General features: G+C 40.3%; 1 protein-coding gene and 1 long non-coding RNA gene across 5 annotated transcripts in view; one reads left to right on the top strand and one right to left on the bottom strand.

Annotated features, from left to right (window-relative positions):
- Positions 1-21,081, bottom strand: part of SAMD4A (sterile alpha motif domain containing 4A) — a 216,372-nt gene that overhangs the window by 139,196 nt on the left and 56,095 nt on the right. The window lies entirely within an intron of this gene.
- Positions 7,814-10,256, top strand: LOC109444381 (uncharacterized). The gene is made up of 2 exons (XR_002136846.3): positions 7,814-8,888; positions 10,127-10,256. It is a non-coding gene; the product is annotated as an uncharacterized LOC109444381 (long non-coding RNA).

The following is a 21,081-nucleotide window of genomic DNA, read 5'->3' as shown; positions in this document are numbered from 1 at the left end:
TCTGACTTATTTCACTTAGCATAATGCCCTCAAGTTCCATCCATGTTATTACAAATGGCAGGATTTCCTTTTTATGGCTGAATAATATTCCATTGTTAATATCTACCACTTGTTAATATCTTCTTTAAGAAATGGTGTTCTTGGAGCGGGGTTCTAAGTCCCCTGCTCTTGCCTGTTCTCTTGATGATTTTTACCAAGTTCCTTACAGATTTAATGCTTTAGTCTTACCAAACATCTGCCTTCCTATCCAGATATTAGAGGCACTAAATATGCAGTTGAATCGGTAAATTGCCTTGAGAACTTTGAGGAAAGGGAGTTAATTTCCTTTACAGTCCAGGGTTTTCCAACCACATGTTGGGCTCACTGCTGGGTTCTCCATCATTCAGAGGTTCTGGTGGGCCAGTCACACTGTATGATACATCTCCTAATACTCACTGATGCACACAGGCTATGAAACCATGTTCAAAAATGGAGGGTTTGTAGGTTTGGTTAAAGCAGACTTGCTTCCCCTTGATTCAGAATGTTTTCCTCCTCATCTGACTCTCTGACCCTCCCCCCTTTTCTCTCTCCTCCCCAAGGTCCCAACCAGGAACCAGGAAACTGGATCATCCACATAGCAGGATCTTTCATCACTGACATTTCATGGAATCATTTTTATTTATTTATTTATTTATTTATTTATTTATTTATTTATTTATTTATTGGGGTGACAATTGTTAGTAAAATTACATAGATTTCAGGTGTACAATTCTGTATTATATCATCTATAAATCCCATTGTGTTCACTACCCAGAGTCAGTTCTCCTTCCATCACCATATATTTGATCCCCCTTACCCTCATCACCCCCCACCCCCCTTACCCTCTGGTAACCACTAAACTATTGTCTGTGTCTATGAGTTTTTGTTTCTCCTTTGTTTGTCTTGTTCTTTTGCTGTTTTTGGTTTACATACCACATATCAGTGAAATCATATGATTCTCTGCTTTTTCTGTCTGACTTATTTCGCTTAGCATTATAATCTCAAGATCCATCCATGTTGTCACAAATGTTCCTATATCATCTTTTCTTACCGCCAAATAGTATTCCATTGTGTATATATACCACATCTTCTTTATCCATTCATGTATTGAAGGACATTTTGGTTGTTTCCATGTCTTGGCCATCATAAATAAAGCTGCAATGAACAATGGAGCACACGTGTCTTTATGTATAAATGTTTTCAGATTTTTTGGGTAGATACCCAGGAGAGGGATTGCTGGGTCATATGACAATTCTATTCGTAATTTTTTGGGGAATCTCCACACTGCCTTCCATAGCGGCTGCACCAGTCTGCATTCCCACCAACAGTGTATGAGGGTTCCTTTTTCTCCACAGCCTCTCCAACACTTGTTATTATTTGTCTTGTTGATGATAGCCATTCTAACTGGGGTGAGGTGATATCTCATTGTGGTTTTTATTTGCATTTCTCTGATGATTAGTGATGTTGAGCATTTTTTCATATGTCTCTTTGCCATTTGTATGTCCTCTTTGGAGAAATGTCTCTTCTGGTCCTCTGCCCATTTTTCAATTGGGTTGTTTGTTTTTTTGTTGTTGAGTTGTATGAGTTCCTTGTATGTTTTGGATATTAGTCCCTTATCGGAGGCACTGTTTGCAAAAATCTTCTCCCATTCAGTTGGTTGCCTTTTTATTTTGTTGATGGTTTCTTTTGCTGTGCAGAAGCTTTTAAGTTTGATATAGTCCCATTCATTTAATTTAGCTTTTACTTCCCTTGCCTGTGGAGTCAAATTCATAAAACGCTCTTTGAACCCAAGGTCCGTAAGTTTAGTACCTATGTTTTCTTTTATGCAGTTTGTTGTTTCAGGTCTTATGCTTAAGTCTTTGACCCATTTTGAATTAATTTGGGTAGATGGTGACAGATAGCAGTCCAGTTTCATTCTTTTGCACGTGGCTGTCCAATTCTCCCAGCATCATTTATTGAAGAGGCTGTCTTTTCTCCATTGTATGTTTTTTGCTTCTTTGTCAAAAATTATCTGTCCATATTTATGTGGGTTTATTTCTGGGTTCTCAATTCTATTCCATTGGTCCATGTGTCTGTTTTTCTGCCAATACCATGCTGTTTTGATTATTGTTGCCCTGTAGTACAAGCTAAAGTCAGGAGTGTGATACCTCCAGCATTGTTCTTTTTTCTTATGATTGCTTTGGCTATTCGGGGTCTTCTGTGGTTCCAAACAAATCTGATGATTTTTTGTTCTATTTCTTTAAAAAATGCCACTGGGATTTTGATGGGGATTGCATTAAATCTGTATATTGATTTGGGTAATATGGCCATTTTAACTATGTTGATTCTTCCAATCCATGAGCACGTAATGTCTTTCCATTTCTTTGTGTCTTCTTCAATTTCTTTAAAAATGTTCTATAGTTTTCAGCATATAGGTCTTTCACATACTTGGTTAAGTTTATTCCTAGGTATTTTATTTTTTGCTGCAATTGCAAAAGGAATTGTTTTTTGTATTTCTTTTTCTGAGATTTCATTGTTAGTATATAGGAATGCAATGGACTTTTGTACATTGATTTTGTATCCGGCAACTTTACTGTATTCGTTGATTGTTTCTAATAGCTTTTTGGTAGAGTCTTTAGGGTTTTCTATATACAGCATCATGTCATCTGCAAAGAGTGACAATTTAACTTCTTGATTCCCAATTTGGATGCCTTTTATTTCTTTCTCTTGCCTGATTGCTCTGGCAAGGACTTCCAACACTATGTTGAAAAGCAGAGGTGATAGGGGACAGCCCTGTCTTGTTCCTGAACGTAGAGCAAAGGGCTTCAGTTTTTCACCATTAATTATGAGATTAGCTGAGGGTTTGTCATATATGGCCTTTATTATGTTAAGGTATTTTCCTTCTATACCTATTTTATTAAGTGTTTTAATCATAAATGGATGTTGTATCTTGTCAAATGCTTTTTCTGCATCAATTGATATAGTCATATGATTTTTGTCCCTTATTTTGTTTATGTGACGTATCACATTGATGGATTTGTGGATGTTGAACCATCCTTGTGCCCCGGGGATGAACCCCACTTGGTTGTGATGAATAATCTTTTTAATGAATTGTTGTATTGGATTTGCTAGAATTTTGTTTAGGATTTTTGCATCTGTATTCATCAGAGAAATTGGTCTGTAGTTTTCTTTTTTTGTGTTGTCCTTACCAGGTTTTGGTATCAGGGTGATTTTGGCCTCATAAAATGAGTTAGGGAGTACTGTCTCTTCAATTTTTTGGAAGAGTTTGAGCAGGATTGGTATTAGATCCTCTTTGAAGGTTTGGTAGAATTCACTAGTGAAGCCATCTGGTCCCGGACTTTTGCTTTTGGGAAGGTTTTGGATGACTGATTCAATTTCGTTACAGTGATCGGTCTGTTTAGATTTTCCGGTTCTTCATGGTTCAGCCTAGGAAGCCTATATGTTTCTAAGAACTTGTCCATATCTTCTAGGTTATTGAATTTGGTGGCATAGAGTCCTTCATAGTATTCCTGGATGATCCTTTGTATTTCGGTGGTGTCCGTGATAACTTCCCCTTTTTCACTTCTGATTTTGTTAATTAGTGTCCTCTCTCTTTTTATCTTAGTGAGTCTAGCCAAGGGTTTGTCAATTTTGTTAATCTTTTCAAAGAACCAGCTCTTTGTCACATTAATTTTTTCTATTGTCTTTTTGTTCTCTATTTCATTTAGTTCTGCTCTGATTTTTGTTATTTCTTTTCTTCTGCTGACCTTGGGTTTCATTTGTTCTTCTTTTTCTAGTTCTTTAAGGTGTAACATGAGGTTATTTATTTGGGAGTTTTCTTGTTTCTTGAGATAGGCCTGTAATGAGATAAATTTCCCTCTTAAAACTGCTTTCGCTGCATTCCAAAAATTTTTGGTAGGATGTATTTTCATTGTCATTTGTTTCTATGTATCTTTTGATCTCTCCTCTAATTTCTTCTTTGACCCGGTCGTTCTTTAAAAGTATGTTGTTTAATCTCCATGTATTTGTGTTTTTTCCTGCTTTCTTTTTGCAGTTGATATCCAATTTCAAAGCCTTGTGATCAGAGAATATGCTTGGTATGATTTCAATCTTCTTAAATTTGCTGAGGCTGATTTTATGTCCCATTATATGGGATATCCTTGAGAATGTTCCACGAACATTAGAAAAAAATGTATAGTCTGATGTTTTAGGTTGAAGTGCACTATATATGTCAATTATGTCCATTTCATCTAATGTGTCATTTAGAGCTGCTATTTCGTTATTTATTTTCTGTTTGGATGAGCTATCCATAGCTGTCAGTGATGTATTTAAGTCCCCTAGTATAATTGTGTTTTGGTCAATTTCTCCCTTTAGTTCTGTTAGTAGTTGCTTGTTATATTCCGGTGTTCCCTGATTGGGGGCATAAATATTGATGACTGTTATGTCTTCTTGTTGTATAGTCCCCTTTACCATTATGAAATGTCCATCTTTGTCTCTTAATACCTTTTTCACCCTGAAGTCTGTTTCATCTGATATCAGTATGGTTACACCTGATTTTCTCTGGATACCATTTGCTTGGAGTGTCAATTTCCACCCTTTCACTTTGAGTCTATGCTTGTCCTTGTAGCTGAGATGTGTCTCTTGGAGACAGCATAAGGTTGGGTTTAGTTTTTTGATCCAATCTGCTACTCTGTGCCTTTTTATTGGTGGGTTCAGTCCATTTACATTTAGGGTGATTATTGATATGTGAGGATTTCCTGTCATTCTATCTTTAGTTTTCTGGTAGGGCTGTATCTCCATTGTTTCTTTGCCTTTTTGTTGTTGTCTATTATTTCTGTGTGGTGATATTCTATGATGTTTCCCTCTGTTTCTTCTTTTATTACAGTATATATTTGAGTTCTGGATTCTTTTTTGAGTGGTTACCCTTAAGTTTATGTAAAAGAAAGTTTGATATTTAGAGTATTCCATTTTCTTCAGCACGCTTACTTTCTCCATTCCCATATTCCGGTTCAGGCCTTTACTCTCCCCCTTTTTATGTTTTGGTTGCCACAAATTGTCCCTGTTGATGGTGGTCGAATAGCCTCCTTTAGTATTTCTTGTAGTGCAGGTCGTGTATTAGAGAATTCCCTCAGCTTCTGTACGTCTGGAAAGGTCTTTATTCCTCCTTCATATCTAAAGTATATCTTTGCTGGATATATTATTCTTGGCTCATGATTTCTCTCTTTCAATAGTTTGAATATTTGGTTCCACTCCCTCCTGGCTTGTAGAGTTTCTGCTGAAAAATCTGATGATAATCTAATGGGCTTTCCTTTGTAAGTTACCGTCTTCTTTTCCCTGGCTGCCTTGAGGATTCTTTCTTTGTCGTTGATTTTAGACAGCTTCAATACAATGTGCCTTGGAGAAGGCCTGTTGGGATTGAGGTAACTAGGTGTTCTATTTGCTTCTTGGATTCGAGGGTCCAGTTCTGTCCACAAATTTGGGAAGTTCTCATCGACAATTTGTTTGAATATATTCTCTGTTCCCTTCTCTCTTTCTTCTCCTTCTGGTATGCCCATTATTCTTATATTGCTCTTTCTGATGGAGTCAGAAAGTTCTTGTAGAGTTCTTCATTTCTTTTAAGTCTCAAGTCTCTTTCTTCTTCCATCCATGCCATTTCCAGGTTTCTATCTTCGATGTCACTGATTCTTTCCTCTGTCTGGTCAACTCTACTACCTAAGCTGGTTATTTCATTCTTAATTTCTTCTAATTGAGTTCTTAATCTCCAGAAATTCTATTTGTTTTTGTTTTTTTAATTTCAATCTCTTTCGTAAAATGCTCATGTTGTTCTTTGATTGTGTTTCTGAGTTCATTAAACTGCCTTTCTGTGTTTTCTTGCATCTCGTTGAGTTTTTCCAGAACTGCAATCTTGAATTCTCTGTCATTTAAGTCACATATTTCCATATCTTTAAGTTCCTTTTCTGGAGACTTTTCACTTTTTTTCTGAGCTGTCTTATTGCCTTGGTTATTCATGGCAATTACTGATTTATTATTTCTCTTCCTAGACATCTACAGGAGTGACTTCTGCAACAGGTTGTTAGGAAGAGGTCTTTCTTTTGTTTTCCAGTACTTGTTGATAGAATGTTTTATTTTCTCTCCGACTGCAGCCTTTTTTTCTCTCTCACACGGTAGTGCTATGTTTTCTCTGCACTACCCCAGCTTCTCACAAATTGGGGGGATTCCCTGGGAGACGGGCTTCTCCTCTGTTAATAGTTTGCCTGGGTCACAGGGCGCAGTGTCCGTGTGGGTATGCAGAGAGCTTTTGAAGTTCCAAAGCTCTTCCTGCAGCAGATTCAGAGCCTTATGTTTCAGCAGTTCTATTTACTCCTGCAGGGATCCGCCCAGATAGGTGGGGCCAGGGGCGGGGTGAGTTGTGAGAGGTGGCCCAGAGCAATGGCGGTGACCACCACCACAGCCGGTCCTGCTTCCACAGCTCCCTCCCCTTTGCCGGAACTAGTTGGGCTGTGAATCTGTGTCTGTGGTCCACAGTTCTCAGAACAGCAAATAGTCTGTTCTTTTGATCTGACACTGCTACTGTTCCGCTTCTAGCACTGGGCAGGTGGGGGCGGGGTGAGCTCTGGGAGGGTAGGGAGGGTGTGGCTAGTCTCAGTGCCTAAGGCTTCCGTTCTCTGCTCGGCAGTGAGGGCTTAAACCACCGTTTTCAGCCTTCCTCCCTCAATCTTTTCTCCGAGGTCTCTGCCGTGAGCGTTGGGTTCAGCCGTGTTATATGCTGCCCCCTCAGCCCTGTGGGCCATAAGCGGAGCCCTAGCAGTCCGAGTTCTTCATTCTCCCGCAGCTGCGGTAGTTCCAGGATGCAGCGAGCTCGGAGCACTGAGCTAGGTCTGCGTCCTGTGCCTGCGCGGCTCCGTCTCCGCACTTCGCCCTTCCCTCCTCCCCTGCTCGCGCAACTCACCCACCTTTAGGTGAATTCAGTAGTGGGTCTCTTCGTCTTGCCTGTCTGCTGTGCAGGGAGTCCTTTTTGGAGTTATAGTTGTTCGATTAGTTGTAAATTCCAGGGGAGATTTACAGAGGCTCACCTCTCGCCGCCATTTTGATGACGTCTCTCCATGGAATTCTTTTTATTGCTCTTCCAGGATGGTTTCATTGGAACACTCTTGTCTAATTGGGGCAACCAGTGACCCATCACTGACATTTCAATGACTAACACAGCACCAGGCACACAGCTGATACTGAGTGAGTACCTGCTGAGTGAATGAATGAATGAAGGAACCTGGTACCCATTGCTATTCTACCCACGTAATAGAACAAAGATTTGCCTAGATTTGGGGCCAGAGTCAGGGCCAGATGGATTAAAAAAGATTCTTTTACAAACAGGCAATGTCAGACCAATTTGAGGACAACAATTTATGTCAGGTTTCCAAAATCAGCTCTTGCTTTTATGTCTCCCCTACCCATTTCCAATTCCCTGAGTATACCTGGTGCCCACTTCATTGAATGGAGTCCCCTATGACTACTTTTCCAGCCTAGATAAAGCCTCATCCATATTACCATGATTTTAGTCCTCTGCCCTCAATGAGGTGTCAGGAAAGAAATCTGATAAATAATTTCAAGCCATAGTGCTGGGAGAAGACGATAGATACATTTTAGAGAGAAAGAACTAACATCTACATTCCAAAAGCTTAAAATGTATTGACTTCCTGATGAAAGCCCATACAGAAAAGTAAATGTCATTGCTCCTCCACACACAAAAAGTGGCTTTCTGTGGAAACTACACTGGACTTGGAGTCAGAAGACATGGATTTGAGTCTTGGGTCTGCCTCCTATTGGCTGGTCATCTTAAGCCAAATCTAATGTAGTAAAAGGAGTGAAACAGAACAGAATAGGGATAAAAAGACTACTCCTTGAAAATCCAGAATATAAGATAGAAGGGGCAATTGTACAACATGAAATGAATTTAGAGGAGACTTGAGTTGTGATCTGTAGGGCCTAACAAATAATCATAGCATCAAAATTACAAGTAGTCCCTGCTTATAGACCCAGTGTATTCCTAGAACGCCGGTGCTGAAGGAGATGCTGCTGCTGCTGCCTTTATTGAGTGATGACCATATACCTGGTGCTATTCTGAGCACTTTGTATGTTTTATCTTGTTCAACCTGACAATCACCCTATGAGGTAATACTATTATCCCCATTTGACAGGTAAGAAAACAAACGAAGGCCCAGAGAGTTTAATTCATCATTAAATACAGTTCCCTCCAAACATGTACTTTTCTTTAAAATAGGCAGTTGAATGAGAGGAGAAAAGCATCAGGAAGTAAAAGCCAAGCTTTGATTCAGCAGGACTGAAAGGGTGAAGCTGAGAGAGGTGAAGCTCAAGAGCAGGGGTGGAATGAAGTTATTGACACTGAGAAGAAACCTGCAAGAATCCTAGTGGGAAAGACCAAAAGGACACTCTTTGTAACGGAAGACAAAACCTCCTTGTGTGTAAGGAGAAGGCCAATAGGAAGCAAGGAGAATGGAATTGTTGGGAAATCAACAGAGATCATACCGTGGCATTTTCCCCACTGCCTGCCCCATGCACCAGGCACACTAATCAGCAATGTTCTTGTTCTCAGAGGCACGACCTGCTGCTGTGACAATTGAGGGCTGGAGTGAGGGCATGCTGATAAAGCTGCTGCCATCCCCAAAGCTTCGTGCCACCTCTGAGTATTCAGCACCATTCCTGAGAGCAATGACGGGAGGAAACAGCTAAAGCTAGCTGTCACCACCAGACTACTAATGAAAACCTGCAAGTCTGCAAACAAAACTGCCAGCTTCTTCACAATTAAACGACCACCCAGAATAGTATAAATTTGGAAAAGGAGCCGCTTACACTGGAAATAGGTTTCTTCAGTGGTAAGTCCCAAAACAGGCTTGTTTTAGAGAAACCAAAATGAGATGTGTAAAGCTTGACAATGTCTCTGCCATTCTGTATTTTTCTTCTTCTAAATCAATAAATAATTGATTCTATGTCAATGGGGACCTCTTACATCCCAAACATAGTTAAGAGATTTCAGAGATTGGCTATAGATCTTTGTGGTCATAAAAGAAATTTACAAAACCAAAGGGGAACAGCGTGATCATATGGCACAAAAACTGCCAGGTACTGTTATAAGAAAGAGAGAGAAAAAAGACACAGAGAGGCAGAGAAAAGTGGAGAGGGAGGGAGCGAGAAAGGGAGAGATGAAAAGAGGAAACATTCCCAAGGAAAGAGTTAAGCAGTGGTTCTATTTGTTTTGTTTAATTGGGGGAAAGACCAACAGAAGTCAGTCTCTTCCTTGACTTACTTGGGGTAACAGCTTTGTATATGGTGATTTGTAGGCATACAGAAAAACAAAATACCGAAGTTATTTTTTTTATCAAACTCAAATATTTTGCTTTAATTGGCCAATTCATGTAGACTTTTTGGCCAAACAGATCCTATTGACAAGAAACAGAATTGCAAGGATTTGGCATTTTATAAGAGAGCAGTTTGTCAACTGCACAATGTTAGACCTCTTTATATCCTTGTCAGTGAGCCAGATGTATTATAAGTAGTAACTGGTAGCATGGAAATGTGTGTGTGTGTGTGTGTGTGTGTGTGTGTGTGTATGTGTGTGTGTGTATAATACTTGACATTCAAAACATCTAATCAAGTAGGCAAGTAGCAGGCACCACTAGCATCCAGAGCAAATGGAAGCAGTGTGATACGAGCTGGCCTGTTTGAAACCCTAAAACAAAGAAAAACAACGAAAAAACCCGGCGATGAACATGGGATAGCAGGTCTGCGTAAAAGTGCTGAGGACTGAGTGTGAGAGGAGCCCTGATGGGAGGGGACCTACTATCCCCACCCCCACCCCAACAGGCCTCCTGGGCTGCCCTACTTCCTGTGGCCCAACCGGTGGTAGCTGTGAAGCACGGCTGCACTGATGAGGTTGGCTACCCCCCAACCTCCATCTACATTCCCTCACCCCTAATCCTGATGCTTCAGTTGAAATACAAGGTAGAGTTAGATGAAGGCAAGATGTTTTAGATAAGGACGCAGCACGCACATGAGAAGCAAAGATGCTGAGATCTCTCACCAAGGCTTAACCACCATGTTTCTTTTCTTGTAGCTTCAAGACTGCAGGCTCGAGGAGATCACAGCAGCAATGACAACAATAATAATAGCTGCCACTTATTCCATGTCCCCATGCATCACTGTGCTAAAAATTTTAAATAAAATGTTATTACTGTTCACAATAACTATGTGATACAGGTTATTTCCCCATAATAGAGATGAAGAAACAGAGGTTTAGAAAGATTAAAATAATTTGCTGAGGTCAATACTAGCAAGTGGCATGGCCCACAGATCTGCTAAACAACGTCCTTTCCCTCTAGCATGCCAACCTTGCTCAACCATTGAGAGACAAATGGGATGCTGTGCCCTAAAGTTAATAAACCTAAATTTAATCTGATTTTTAAAAAATTCCATAAGGCAAAATCAACCCTGTTTAATTTCAGGAGGGATAATTTTTCAACAACAGCATTTAAAGTACAACTGCCACACGTCCACTTTCCTAGAACATCAGTAGACACTAGACCCAGGTAATAAAACTACATTTTTAATTTCTAGCCTGGCTAGAAATGATTATAAATACTTTCACGATAATACAAATTAATTTCAGGATTCTATTATAACTCAGAGTATAATCTATCCTGAAACAACACAATAAGTGACTGGCTTAATCTCCTAGAGAAACCTCTCTTGTTGCTCAGAGAATGGTAGCGAAAACTGTTCTACTTATAGACGAATCTGCGTTTAACAAGAACCTATAGATGAATATGTTTTTAAATCAGGGAATCTAACAAACAGCCTCATTGGTAATTTACTCTAACACCCTTTCTTCTTTCACGCTTATTCTAGTTAAGACAGAGAATATCTATAATACTAAAAGATTATAATATCACTAATTATTCACCCTCAAAATGCCATATTTTAGAATTCTATTCCCTTGGTTCAAGATAAAATATTAATGCACACAGAGGTTTGTATAAGATTAACAGAGCCAACTCAGCATGATAAATGAAGCAAATTCCACACACCACATTACGGGAGACATCAGGTTAGTACACTCCTAAGATCAGCTGCTCTGAGCTGTGACTCCCTGGTACAGTCACCGTGAATCACACTTGCTCTAGCCTCTGGCATTCAGCAAGTGGCTTGCTTCCACAAAGACAAGACTTTTCTTCTGCTCCTGGAGCATGAAGACTCCATATGTTGTGCCATAATCTCCTCGTAGCAAAAATAGCCTTGGGGATTTATATCACTTCCAGGAAGGAAGGATGTACGGATGGCGACCATTTGGCAAAGAACTACCGAGGATGGGTCTTAGTGCAATAACTAACCGGTTTTGTTGCCTGAGACTTTCCTTAAACATAAGAGCAACGTGTTAGCAGAGAGGCTATGGAATGTGGGCATTGTTTGTAAGTGTATGAGGAATTCTTAATAAAACTTTCAAGAATTCAAGAGCTCCTAAGTGGCACATCAACCAAAAAGGAAAGAAATTTCATCTGCTGGGGATCCTAAAAAGCCATTTAGAACCAACAAAAATAACCAGTGTCAAAAAAGGGTCAAGAAGTATATCACTGTGTCACATACAAAACTACCTTCTGTCCCTACTCATCTCTCTCCTTCTTGAGAAGTCAGAACTGATGGAGGAAGAGGCTTCCCTTTTCTTCTGAGGATGCTGTTGACAGCTCTATGTTCACTAGGCTTCTTTGCCTCTACTCTTTTTCTTCTGTGCTGACACCCAGGGCTGACTGCTACATCTCGTCTCCACGTGAAAGGAGGGGGAGACTCTTACTTGACCTATCAGCAGCTTGGGACACTGTTCATCATTTCCTCCTCCCTGATGATCCTTCTTCACTTGGCTTCAAGGGCTTCACACTCCTGACTTTCAGCCGACCTCACTGGTGGCTCCTGTTCATCGTCTTTTCCTAGTTGCTACACTTCTCCCAGACTCTTGATGCTGAAATGACTCAGTTCTTAGTCTTTGTCTCTTCTCTAACTACCCTCACTCCCTTGGTGATCCCATACAGTCTCATTCTGTATGGATGGTATTTAATGCAGAAAACTCCCAAATCTTGATCATTCTCTCGAATTCTAGACTTGTAAGTCCAACTGCTTATTCATTATTGGACTTGGAGATATACTAAACATCTCAAATTCGACATGTCCCAAACCAAGAGCACTTTACACATATTAAGTCATTCATTCATAACCACCATATGAGAATGGTGAGATTACTCTCCTTATTTTATAAAGGACAGTGAAGCAGAGAGAAGTGTGATTATTGCCCGAGGTCATACCTCTAGTGAGTGACAGAACCAAGGGGGCATCATCACCTTTGAGTCCTCTCTCTCTGTCTTCCTCTCCTCTCCTACTCCACCCTGCCATCCGCAAAGCCTGCAGGCCCCACTTCCTCATCTTACTACCACTCAAGCACTATGCTCTCTCTGGCACGGGTCACTGCAGTAGCTCCTAACTAATCCCCTGCCTCCTTCCACTTTCCCCCAACAGTCTACTCTTTATTCTACCACCACGTTTATCTTATAAAACCAAACTTTAGACCTTCTAATGGCTTCCTCTGCACTTAAAACACACTCCTAAGTCAAGCCCGTACAAACCCTGCTTTCCTGTCCAACTTAGCCTGGCACCCCCCTCCTCACCTGCCAGTCTTCGGCCACACTGGTCTGCTTTAAGGGCTTTGAACAGGGGCCACCTCTGCTTTGGAGCTCAGCCTCAACTGTTGTGACCCCAGATCTTACATGGCTGCCTCTGTCTCATCATCCTGGGTTTAATTTCAATGTCATGTCTATAGAGTGACCTTCCTTGACCACCTATGTTAAGGTAAATCCTGATTCTATCCCATATACCCACCCTTATACACTCTAGTTAGGACTATAGATTAGAAAAACCCCTTCAGACAGCCAGTTGGCAGTATCCATCAAAATATGACCCAGCAATTCTACTTCTAAGAATTCATTCTAAATATAAACTTGTACATACGTGAAATGATATATATTACAGGATTATTTATTGCTGTGTTGCTTCTAAGAGCAAAATGCTGACAACAATCTAAATGTCATCAATAGGAACTCCTTAAATAAATTACGATTCAAAATAATATATAAAATGCATCAGGTACTTAACAACAACCTTACGATCTAAGTATGAGGTCTGACAATTAAGTTTGCAAACTTGCCATGTGCTTACATTGGCAGCACTATATAAACAGCTTGGTAAGATTTCAGAACCTTGACATATCAGTGTCTCACAGCTCTGTTCGTGTTGATGTGTGGCGGTGTCTTGCTGAGTGGCGTTTGTTATTGTTGTTTGTGTGTTTCTGTGTGACGTTGCAAGAATGTCTGAGCTTGAATTAGAGCAACAAACAAACATTAGATTTCTTGTTAAACTTGGCAAGAGTGGAAGTGAAATCAGGGTCATGTTAGTCCAAGTTTATGGGGATAATGCCATGAAGAAAATGGCAGTGTACAAATGGATTAAACGTTTTTCTGAGGGGAGAGAATGTGTCACTGATGAAGAGAGGTCAGGGCGACCAATAATGAGCAGAACTGACGAAAACATTGCAAAAATTCGTCGAATTGTTCATCAAAATTGTTGGTAACTGTGAGAAGCATAGAAAACCAAGTAAACATCAATAGAGCAACAGTTAGGAAAATCTTAACTGAAAATCCTGGCATGAGAAAGGTGTGTGCAAAAATGGTCCCGAAGGAGCTCACTGATGAACAAAAGCAAAGGAGAGTCAAAGTTTGCCAAGACTTTTGGAGAGGAAAGACGATGTTTTGGGCCATGTTATCACTGGTGATGAAACATGGGTGTACCAATATGACCTGGAAACAAAGCATCAAAATGCACAATGGAAGTCAGCCAATTCTCCACAACCAAAAAAGCTCCGTCAGTCGAAATCAAGACTGAAAACAATGTTGCTAACCTTTTTTGATATTGGAGAGATTATTCATTATGAATTTGTACCAACTGGACAAACAATTAACCAAGTTTAAGTTTACTATTTGGAAGTGCTGAAAAAGCTGCATGAAAAAAGACAAGAACGACCTGAACTTATTGCCAACAATTGATGGGTCTTGCATCACGACAATGCACCCGCTCACATGGCACTGTCTATGAGAGTTTTTAGCCAGTAAACAAATAACTGTATTGTTTGTTTACTCACCTGATCTGGCCCCCAATGACTTATTTCTTTACCCAAAGATAAAGGAAATATTGAAAAGAAGACATTTTGATGACATTCAGGACATCAAGGGTAATACGACGACAGCTCTGATGGCCATTCCAGAAAAAGAGTTCCAAAATTGCTTTGAAGGATGGTCTAGGCACTGGTATTGGTGCACAGCTTACCAAGGGGAAGCTCACTAGACGCCACTAAAATGTAAACTCTATGAAGGCAGGGACTGTGCGTGGAAACTCCAGTGCCAGCGCCCCAACATTTAGCATACTACCTTACATATAGTAACTCCAAATGAACAAATGGTAATTAGTGCCCCAGAATCTAGGGCTCAGCTAATCAGAGTCAAAATAATAAGAACCTTCTTTACCAAAAATGTACAAGTTTTTAGTGCTTTAGATCAGCAAATAAGTATGAAAAACTAAGATCCTCAAAGAATCTATTATACTATTAACACTCAATGTAGAGATTCTAAGTAAGCAATACTCACAAAGATAAGTCCTAGGTCTCATGGAATTTCACTTGGGCTAATATAGGGTGAGAAAATGCCTATAATGAGCAAGAAGTGGCAAGATTATGAAAGAAAAAAACATAGCTCAAGCCTTAACAAACAAGAATAATTTAGAGAAGCCATACAGACATCTACAGTTTCAGTCATTTAATTTGGGGTCATAAAAATTATTGTTGATTAAGTAAAGGAAACTTCCATTTTGAGTTGTCAAAGATGTGCAATGCTAAGGAGAACATCTTCCCTAGAAACAGCCTCCAAGAGCCCTTCAGAGATGCCCTATCTGGTTATATTGTCATGTGCACAGGAATAAGCCCAGTAACAGACCCAAACCAAAAAACCTACAGGAAAATGATGATCCTGAGAATGTTCTTTATTTTTAAACTAATTAACAAGGCAGAGGAGGAGAGGATCATTTATTAGTGCTATGAGATGGTTAATTTTATATGTCAACTTGACTAGACCATGGGGTACTCAGATATTTGGTCAAACATTATTCTGAGTGGTCCATGAGGGTATTTCTGGATGAGATTAACATTTAAGTCAGTAGACTGAGTAAAGCAGATTGCTCTCCCTTATGTGGGTGGGCCACGTCCAATCAATTGAAGGCCTGACTCGAACAAAAAGGTAACCTTTCCCTGAGTACAAGAGATTCCTCCTGCCTGACTGTCATTGAGCTGGGACATCAGCTTTATCCTGTCTTTGGGCTCAAACTGAAACATCAGTTCTCCTGGTTCTCAGGCCTTTGGCCCTGGGCTGGAACTAAATCATTGGCTCTCTTGGATCTCAAGCTTGTTGACTCACCCTGCAGGTCTTGGGACTCGTCAGCCTCCATAATTATGTGAACCAATTCTTTATAATAAATATATTATATTATACACACACACACACACGGTGCCAAAAAATGTATACACATTTTAAGAAAGGAAAACTGTATTAAAATTGTAATACTCAATACAAGTCAGTCTGACTTCTGCAATTACAAGAGGTACTCAAAGTGGTTACCATCAGTGTCCAGAGACTTCTAATTATGGCAAACTACTGCTTGAGCAACGCTGACTGAAGTGTCTACTTGTATACATTTTTTGGCACCCCTGGTATATATATATATATATATATATATATATATATATATATATATATATATATAAATATATATATGTATGTGTGTGTGTGTGTGTGTGTGTGTGTGTGTGTATACTGTTTCTGGATAACCCTGGCTAATACACGCTGCTTCCTCTGTTAGGAAACTTACCAGAGTGAAATACCTCTTGCTTGGTACCACCTATAACTAAAAGCCTGAGATGGGAATACAATGTTTCCCCCAACACATACCCCATTCATGAGAATGCATGAGTATATTCTCAGCCAGTGGAGAGAGGAGTTTAAAAGCTAAAGACTTATACACATGTACCTGATATGGAATTGATAACCAGAATATATAAAGAACTACAACTCAACAACAAAAAAGCAACTCAATTACAAAAATGGTCAAAGGACTTGAATAGACTTTTCTCCAAAGAAGACATACAAATGGCTAATAAGCACATGAAAATATGCTCAACATTACTAATATTTAGGGACATGCAAATCAAAACCACAATGAAACATTATCTGATACCCGTTAAGATGGCCACTATTAAAAAAAACAAGTGTTGGCAAGGATGAGAAGATATTGAAATCCTTGTAGACTTCTGGTGGGAATGTGAAATGATGCAGCTGCTATGGAAAATAGTATGGCAAGTCTTCAAAAAAATTAAAAATAGAATTAACATATGATCTAGCAATTCCATTTCTGGGTTTATACCCAAAAGAATTGAAAGCAGGACCTTGAAGAGATATTTGCACACCCAGGTTTACGGCAGCACTATTCATAGAAGCAACCCAGTGTCCATCAACAGATGAATAGATAAACAAAATGTGGTATATACATACAATGGAGTATTATTCAGCCTTAAAAAGGAAGGAGATTCTGACAGATGCTCTATACATGGATGAACCTTGAGGACATGTTAAGTGAAATAAGCCAGTCAGGAAAAGACAAATATCGTATGATTCCACTTACACAAAATACCTAGTAGTAGTTAAAATTCATAGATACAGAAATCCAAATGATAGTTGCCCAGAGCTAGGGGAAGGGGGGAATAGGGAGTTTTTGTTAACATATATGGAGTTTCAGTTTTATAAGATAAAAAGAGTTCTGCAGATGGATGGATGGTGATGGTTACACAACAATATGAACGTACTTAATACCACTGAACTGTAAACTTAAAAATGGTTAAAATGGGACAAGTGTCCATCGGATACCCTATGAAATCTTTACAACATTATTGATTACATTCCCCAAATTGACTTTCGTATCCCCATGGCAATCTTATGGTTACTGATTGTGCTTGTCCCATTAGGGAGCCCACCTCAGGGATGATGTAGATGGCTGATCACTGCATTGTACACCTGAAGCTGAAGCTGAACAATAATGAATGTCAACTACAATTTTATATCTATATATAGTTACAAGAAGTGGCGTACAGCATTAGGAATAGAGGCAGTGGAAATGTAATGGCTGTGTGCGATGTCAGAGGGACAGTGGATGGGGGAGGGGGGTTATCACTGTGTGAGGGATATACATGATAAATTTCTATTACATTGTTTTGTACACCTGAAGCTAATTAAAAAAACACAAAATGTGACACAAAACTTTAAAAAACGGTTAAAATGGTAAATTTTATGCCACATGTATTTTACAATTTAAAAACAAAGTCAAAGACTTAGAGATCTCCAAGATACCCAAGCAAGCTTTAAAAAGATGTTGCAACGAAATGCATATACTATAGGCCCATTATGTAAAAACTAATGCAAATATACATGCATGGGAAGGAGACAAATTGTCATTAGCAGTTATCAGTAAGATGGGACGGGGGAGATCAACAGAATGGGAGCGTTCATATATCAGTCTGTTTGCCTCTGTATTGACTGAATCCAGTACAATAAGAACATATTTATATTTACTTCCTAGGGCGGCTGTAACAAAGCACCAAAAACTGAGTGGCTTAAACAAAGGAAATTTATTCTCTCCCAGTTCTGGAGGCTGGAAATGAAATCAGGTGACAGCAGAGCCACACTCCCTCTGAGACTGAGCAGAAGCCCTCCTAGCTTCTGGTGATGGCTGTCAATTCTTGCATGGTATTCCTTGGTTTACAGCTTCATCTCTCCAATCTCTGCCTCTATCATCACATGTTTTCTTGCTGTGTGTGTCTTGGTATTTTCTTCTTTTTATAAGGACACCAGTCATATTAGATTAGGGCCCACCTTAATGATTTCATCTTAACTTGATTACATCTGCAAAGATCCTATGTCCAAATAAGGTCACATTCATAGCTTCTAGGGGTTAGGACTTCCACATTTTGGAGGGGACACAATTCAACGAAAGAAATATTCATTCATATTTTAAAAAAAATTAAAGTTCCCGGAACACTCTACTTAGGAGCCCTTTAGAGGGTAAGGAAAGATCCCTTAGAGGCAGTATTGTGAGAATTAACGGCCTGGAGTCAGGAGTCACACTGAAAAGGTTCAAGTCCTAGTCAGCCACTTACAAGTTACATAACCTTGGACAAGTTCGTTGCCTTCTTCTTGCCTCAGTTTCTTTATCTTTAAAACAATAGCACCTAGCTCACAGGATGAGGATTACATTGTTGTTATGAGGATTAAATGAGTTACAAAATGCTTAGCGCACAGTAACTGCTCAATCCACATGTGCGATTATGGTGATTATCGCCATTTACAGGATCCCTAAGGCTCCCCTAGAAAGCATTCCTGGGGACAGAGAGCCTTTCTTTTGGCGACGCTGACTCAATGCCTTTCTCTATAGTCCTTACTCACGAATCTCATGCTTGACTTTCACAGAACCAGCAATTTCATCCACTGGCGGGTTATACTGCTGCACTAAATACTCTTCATCCCTGGAGTTCTCCAATCACCTCCCGGGCGCAGTCTCATCTGCAGTATGGCAGTCAATCTCTTGATGGCTAACTGGGTCTCAGAGCAACGCCACCAAAACCATCGGGCAAAGGCCTATCACTTCGTGTGCGGCCCACGGAGGGATGCAGAGCGGTCCATGGCCTCAGGCCTCCCACTTTCTGTGATCAGCACCCTAAATTTGGATTTTTATCTTGGCCTCACTTGCTGCTAAATCTGTATCCAGTTAATCTTACAGGGTTGTGGGGGAGGAGTCATGATGCTATGGCAACCTAACAACTCTGGGCAGAAGGACAGAAGAAATGGAATTTCAGCACGAAGACCACCAAAGGATTCAGAAACACCCATTTCTGCCTTTGTTTCACAGAAATGAATCTTGATATGCTACAATAAACAGACCCCTCTTCTCTTTTTGACAAGTTTCTAACCATTGACAAAAATAAAAGCCTGCTTATACAAGTATTCTATTCACATGTCATTTCCTAACAGGATAGAAACTAAAACTCACACTTCATTCAGCAAGTCAGGAAGTCAGCTGATTTCCTTTAAAGCTCTTGCTCTCTCGCTGTCTCTCTCTGCATGAAATGAGCAATTGTCCAGTCTGGATTTTATACATAATATTACTTTTTGACCTGCAGTTTACAAATAAACTAACAGAGGGACACAAACAGAACTTCGGCTGTCACATCTCCCAGTGATTTAGAGGAGCCAGAGGAGGGCAGAGAAAGACGGAAGGCTTGCCTCGGTCGCCCAGAGCCCTCACCTTCCACAGTGACTACTATAACAGAGCTGCCCACACCGGAACGGGGCTGATCCACACAGCACAGCAGAGTTTCACATCTGTGTTAGTGAACAGATAATTCGCTATTCCTCAGAAGGAATTTCTGAGGAATAGCAAATTATCTAAAAAGTAAATCATAGCCAAACACACGAACAAAAAGCAGGGGTTAAGATTGTGTGCCAGATATGCAGGCACTACATAATCTAAAATGGACCCAAGAAAGTTCTGGTAGGCTAGCCTGTGGGGGCAGAGCCCCAGAAAGTAGTTTCCAGGCTCTCAGCCTCACATAGACAGGTGCTGGCTCGGGTAGTAAATGGCCATCAACTGTGATTGGATGGCCATCAGCTGTGGCTAGTTGGCCGTCAGCTGTAACCAGTGAGCCATTGGCCACTAATATAACCGCTGTGGCTTCGCTAGCAGCAAATGGGGGCTAGCAAGAAGATGGCGGCTGAGCTAGCAAGCGGCGCAGTGAGGGTTACGAACAGTGTGGCTCCTGCTTCCTGTGTCTCCAACCCAGCCGCCATCGAGAATATAGTGCTATGACTCCCCTGCCTATGGCTCCGTGGGTGTTCCTTTTTGGCCTCACCATCCTGCGTTCTAGTGTGGGGAGCGGGAGCAGAGACCCCGCCAGACTCCCTGCGTGAAACGTGGCGCAGCGAGCAGGGTCTCCCGCATGACACCCCGCACGACAAGCCCAAGATACGACCAGGCAACATGTATAACTGACAGGCTTCATCTTTGAAAAACTACTCTAGATTAAACTGAGAACTGATATCTTAGGGCAAGAGTTGTACCATTTTTAAAAGAAAAAAATAAGGCCGAAGCACCTTCAGCCTGATTCTCTTTACTTTCTAGCCTTTTCACCTCTTTTTCTAAGACAGTTTTTCTGAGCTTGAGTGAGGACAAGAGTCAATACTGGAGGAGAATTTGTTAACTGGAGGATCTAGGGGTGGAGAGGTGAAAAGGTGATGAGCTGGTTGCATCATGATGATGTCACTTTTCTGAATTTTTAAAGGAATAGCAATGGCTTAAAATGACACAATAAGAATATAAACTGAATTTTGACAGACAGGTCAGAGAAGTGGGGTGTGATCAGGGAAAAAACAACTCTGAAGCAGGAGTAGGAAGGCTCAAGTCCTTGGTTTGGCTCTACCACTTAACCGGCCACACGATCACAGACAAGTTACTTAAACGCCCTAAATTTCGGTTGCTTCAGCTATAAATGGGTATAAAAATACCTGCCCTGATTTCAACTATTGTACGTATATGAAGCCATACACATGATAGCCTTTCATAAACTGTTAAGTACTGCTCAGTGAATATACTGCTATTTCCACTATCAATAAAATCTAGATTTGTTGAATCTAGGGAATAGATGTTCCCCCGCTTTGTATATCCTTCAGCCTCCATAGGAGTTCCTCATATCCAGTAGGAAAAATATTGCAATTGAAAACAAAAATGTGCTAACCAAATATGCATAGTTTTAGACCAATTTCCTAAAAGTAGGTTTAAGGGAGAGCTGTCTGACTTGAGTAATCAAAGCCGCTGGCCATCACC

The sequence above is a fragment of the Rhinolophus sinicus genome, chromosome 3, assembly GCF_057876585.1.
Source record: "Rhinolophus sinicus isolate RSI-liver-muscle chromosome 3, RSI-T2T, whole genome shotgun sequence".
NCBI lineage: Eukaryota > Metazoa > Chordata > Mammalia > Chiroptera > Rhinolophidae > Rhinolophus > Rhinolophus sinicus.
The sequence above is the reverse complement of the archived record's forward strand: the minus strand, read 5'-3'. Positions and strand labels throughout refer to the sequence as shown.